Here is a 6,000-nt window from a genome sequence, read left to right as displayed (position 1 = left end):
ATGCCCTTTAGACATCAACTTGCTATTTAATATGGGAGCAAATAAGGCCAATACAGTTTTGGGCTACACACAGAGAGGCATCTCCACAGAGAAGGGAGACAAGAATCTCTCCCTTTCTCTCATGACCTGAACTAGACAACTGTTATGAGTTGCTCAGAAATGAAAACCAGAAGATTAAATATTGACAAATTGGAGGGAGTTTAGAGAAGAGCATCAAAAATTATTAGGCAGCCTGAAGCAATAGATTTCCAAGGAAACATCGAAAGGGCTAAATATATACATCTAGATATATCTTGGCAAAAAATGACTAAGAAGGAACATGGCAAGAGTCTACATTTATCTGCATGGTGTCAACACAAAGAATAGAAGAAATATATTAGGGTATTACAATTGGACAATGTGTAATTGGGAGTAATGGGATGATATGAATGTGATAGAGTATGGGTTTAAAATGCTTACTAAAACACTGCTTAACAAAAAAGGCTCGGAATTCTACACTAGCTTCAGTTTCTGGATGGATTTAAGATACAGTTCTATGGGACTACTCATGTGTAAAGTTATGCTTGTGCATAAGGGGCCATATTCCATACTCTTGTAAGATGATGATGTTCAGTTTAAGTGCTCTCTTTCCTAATTTTAATGGGAATTGAGTGTCCAAATCCCTCAGGTGGCTCTGACAGTCTCAGCTTGTGTATAGTTCCATTGATTTCAAAGGGACAACTCATAGGGCTAATCTTCAGGTGGCATAAGTTGTATCAGCTTCATTTATATCAAAGGAGCTATGACAATTTACAACAGGCGAGGATCTGCTCCTTTATAAGGCTGTAAAGTTAAGCATGTATATTAGTTTTTGCATGATCAGGGTCTTCGTGTGAACATTCCTTTCCCCTTCTACTTCTGCCACACAACCATCAACATCTTAAGAGTTAAACTGAACTACACAGAGCCATTGAAATGTCCAAAATGTTAGCTTAAGTGTTTATTTTTGCCTCTAAACACTTCTGTATTCCGAGTGCCAAAATTAAATATTTGTAACGGCAGAAAATTGTGCCTTGGTGAAATTAATCTAAATTGTGTTGTATTCATAGTCCAATGTTGTGTTCCAGGCTCATTACCTTCAAACTAAAAACCCCCTATAAAATCTCATTATTTTGTTGCCGGCTTTTACATTTAATTATTACCACATGGAGGTAGGTAATCATTATGCTGATTATCCAAGAATGAGGTGTAAATAGCTTGTGTGGGGGTTATAATCAGATAATAACAGTGAACACTGCTTCTGTGTAAAAGAAAGTGACATGATTTATAGTTATAACAAACAAACCTGCACCCATAATGAAATCCTTGTGCTTGATATTGTGCTTCGGACTACTGTCTGCTCAAATAGCTCCTTAATTTATTTATTCATTATCTCCCATATATGGATATTGCCTAAATTATGGGCTCTTGGGAGCCATAATTGCATTACATACGAAATGAGTGGAGATATTTTACTCAAACTTGCAATGGTCTGATTACCTCTAAACTTGGATACCATATATACAATTAAACATGTTCAGGCAAATCCCTCCCACCAATACCCCATGATTAGCCCTGGAAGGGTGTGTGTACGTGGTGGGGGATTAGATTACAAATTTGACAGAGCAGAAGAGTAGAAAGGAATGACATGAAGAGTGACAGAAAGAGAGAGGGGCTTGTACTGCTTAAACTTCAAGCGCAGATTACTGCTATGCAAAAAACAACACACACAGGGCTTGATTGTGGCTCTAGCTGTTACCGGGGGTTCTTTCAACCCAAAGCTCTTGGTAACTTTACTCTGTGCGAGGAGGTGTCAGGAAATAAATCAGGGGAGACACGGCCGTCCGACCGATAGATGGCTGGCACAAACAGGACAACACAAGAGTGCTTTCACTTAAAGCTAAACTTTACTAGTCTCAAGCACTTACACACGTCCGCAACAAGATTAGTAAAACACCCCCAACCCTCGATAATTACCAAAGCTGAGTGTGGCTCTCGAGTGGCACAGTGGCAGCCTGTCTGCCAGTGGGGAACACAAGATGCATCCAGAGGGAGAGACCAGTCCCGAAGAGTCCCCCCTATCTCAAGCATTTCCCCCTTATTTATACATTAGTAATACAATGACATGTCCCTTAAAGAAAACTTGTCAAGCAAGCAGTTCCACTGGGCAAGCAAGAGGCTCCTTTTGATTATTGATTAACCAGGTGTGGGTCTTTCCAGAGTCTGCAGCCTTGAGACCCCAGTAGATATTCCTGAGGGTACATCCTGCTCTTTTAAAATGCATGTATCAGCAACTTCAACACGATTTTTATCAGGAAGGACACGGGGTCAAGCTGCCCTTTCTGTGGCACCCAAAACCCGCTCCCCTCATGCCTTGGTCAAGCTGAGATTGCTGAATGGCTAATTTACAGCTTGCTGACTAGGCTGTCTTTAACAATAAGCCATAGGATTTCAAGCACTTTACTGGTTTGCCAAAGTCTCCCCGTACAGTTTCCCCTCCTTAAAGGCCACCTTACACACAAGGGGGCCTTTACACGATCGCTGTCACACCTTTTCTGGATGCACCTGAGTTGAGATCCAACGAAAGCTCAAGGCTATCAGCCAAGACCGAGCAAATTATCTTCTTGTTGGCATCCCATACTTAGCACACCAGCACAGCAATTGACAAGTGATCGCCTTAGCCTCCTTTCCCATTTAAGGGAGGGGCGACAAGTTCGATATGTTCCTTTACCTGGGGTACGAGTGCCGGTGGCAGTAACCACTGACTCATCTGTCGGGGAACTTGCAATTGCCGGATTTTGCGCCAGGTCCAGCATGTCATTAGGCTGGTAACAAAAACCACTACTATTTGGTAGCCCAAAATTACTATGATGGGGTGTAGGGCTAAATTCAGGATGCCTGTGCCAGTGGGGGACCATCCCAATAACACTTCCCACCAGTGGTGTGACAGGTCCTGGCCAATTCTTGCAAATACCCATTTAATTTCATTGGCATTATGATGCACGGTAACCATGACTCCGTGCCCTTCCTGTTTTGCAGTATATAGCTGGTCCTGTAAACCAGGGTGTACAAGCAATGTTTGTAAAGCAGTTAAATCCATTCCAAGGGGAACAGGTGTTACAATAGAATACAAAGTATAAGATACTTTTAACTGACTATATTTAACTTCGGGTACATGAAATTCAAAGTCACATACCCTAACTGCTATAAAATGACAGAAACATTTATAACATAACTTCATTTGTTTGCCAATATCTCTACGTTAGTAGCATCCAGCACTCCAACTTCTAATCCAGTTCCACCCAAAGCAGTTCAATACATTTACTGGGAGCCTTTTCTTTAGGCTACCCACCCCTCCTGGCTACAAGGGAAAATCCAATAACCTTCAGCAGTTCACATTGAGATAGTATTAGGGCAGCTATACCTTCACTGGGCCTTTCTTTCCTTACATCCAATGTCATACAACACCCAGCTGCATTCAGCTGGGCTTGCATGCTGGAAGTTGACTAAGAAGTAATAATTGGCAAGTCTTATTCTTTTAGTAACCAATGTTTTTACATACCCTTTTTCCCTTGGTAATTTCACTTTGTACTTTAAAACTTTTTATGTCCATCCTTTTATTCCCACCAACATATACACCTTGTGTCTCATGCATATTTTGCTTTTAAATGTGCCTTTACCACCTAAGGATGTTTCCCTGTTAACAGACTGGCGTTTCTTGACCTTCGCCCTTCTGCAACATTGGTTTTTGTAAATACAGTTAAAATGCTTGCTCATCCTTTTCTGCCTCATGCAGTATTTTCTTGTTTTGTAACACAATACACAACAATGCTAGCAACAAGAAAAACAACACAAGACAAAATACAAAACATAAAACACAAAACACAATCTTTGTCGCTCCAGTAGATCCATGGTATTCTGGGTTGCTCACTTGTCAAGCAAGCAGTTCCACTGGGCAAGCAAGAGACTCCTTCTGATTATTGATTAACCAGGTGTGGGTCTTTCCAGAGTCTGCAGCCTTGAGACCCCAATAGACATTCCTGAGGGTACATCCTGCTCTTTTAAAATGCATGTATCAGCAACTTAAACACATTTTTTATCAGGAAGGACACGGGGTCAAGCTGCCCTTTCTGTGGCACCCAAAACCCCCTCCCCTCCTGCCTTGGTCAAGCTGAGATTGCTGAATGGTCAATTTACAGCTTGCTGACTAGGCTGTCTTTAACAATAAGCCATAGTGGTTTCAAGCACTTTACTGGTTTGCCAAAGTCTCCCCGTAAATAGCAACACATGTGAGTAAATGGTGGGGGTTAAAGTCCCTCTATACTCTCTGTGTGGCCACATTAGTCTTGCACGAATAGTGGCTCCAGGCTCAGGAGGAAGAACAGGGGCAAGTGAGCAGGGAGTGTGTAGACCTAGGTGTGAATGGGGGAGCACGGTGCCCCCTGCAAATGGCTGTAGCAAAGTACTCCTTCCACCTTCCCCAGAGAGAGAGAGAGAAGAGCCATGGAGCACAATTCCTTCCCTAACTACTTCGGGGGCAGTGCATTTTATGCATTGCCCCCTACTCTGAGCCAAGCCTACTGGCTCTGTCTAGCCCTTAGCGAAAAAGGCTCATTTATTTTGTCAGTTTCTCAAAAGGGCAAAACCAAAACCAAGAAAAACAGAAAAAAAGTTTTGTTTTTTTTGTTAAATTTGGCAAAATTCACAAAAAGAGAAAAATCAATTTCTGAAATTTCCAATGACTTAGGGAATTTTCTGTGACTGTGATGAGTAGGTCAATCTACCTGCAAAAATTAGGGGTTTTTTTGTGGGGGAAGGAGTTAGATAATGAACCCACCTCTTCCTAATCAATGGCTCTTTTGCAAGTTTTCAGGTAGTGATATTTAAGTAGACAAGATCCTTGGCTCAGTATGAGACTGGTGGATTGCTTTCACAATGCTAGTCATTCATTTCTCTCACTATACCAATGAATTTATCTTTCCACCTTATGTGAGAGTCCCTTTGTTTGGCACTCTCAATCTCTCTCTCTGAAGCATGCTAAATCACCACTAAATTTCTTACAGTGCATTTCAAGATTGATTTGTTACATGGACCCAATAACAAATACAATCCTAGGTAAGAAACTTGTACAATTCAAATAAGAAAGGACATTTTGCATCAGAACACATTTCATTACATTTTCTGTCCGACCTGTTAATATCACAAGATATTACGTCGAAATAATATTAAAATACTGGCTGAAAATAACCAAAGACAATAGATTCCAAGTGAATGCCTCCCAATCCATGCTTCTTTGTGCACAAAGATTTATCTTAATATGGTAAATATAAGTAATGAGGAAATCCACAGTTAGGAAATTAAATAACACTCCTATAAAAGCATTTTCTGCTGAGCGATGAACAAGATATGAGAAAAACTAAAATGTGAGCAGAGTCATAAATGACAGGGGGAATGTGCCATTTGGAATTCCATGACCCCATATAATCTAATAAATTTGAAACTCACTGCTTCTCCTTTGGCATTGATTGACATGCCCAATTCTGTATCAGCTACAGCTATGAACACACCTTTCTGCACATTCCTTCCTTCACATGGCCAATGCTGTAGGAACAAGATGGAATTTGGCACAATCTGTGCAGTACTCCACTTGTCACCACCTGTGATGGGTTGGATCACAGAAACCCCCTTGGGAGCTGCCACCCAATGTACCAAGACTACTTCTGCTCCTGTTTTCCCTGCCAGCTCAGGACTCCAGCACCCTGTCTTGCTGAGCGAGACACTCCAGTCTGCTCCAGCACAGACCCAGGGTCTGAATCACTTGCCCCAAAGCTGCAAGTTTACCCGAAAACAGCTTACAGTAGTGTGCTTGTCTTTAGCACTCAGATGCTCAACTCCCAATGGGGTCTAAACCCAAATAAATCCGTTTTACCCTGCATAAAGCTTATGCTGGGCAAACTCATAAATTGTTCGCCCTCTATAACA

The sequence above is a fragment of the Emys orbicularis genome, chromosome 9 (genome assembly GCF_028017835.1).
Source record: "Emys orbicularis isolate rEmyOrb1 chromosome 9, rEmyOrb1.hap1, whole genome shotgun sequence".
NCBI lineage: Eukaryota > Metazoa > Chordata > Testudines > Emydidae > Emys > Emys orbicularis.
The sequence above is the reverse complement of the archived record's forward strand: the minus strand, read 5'-3'. Positions refer to the sequence as shown.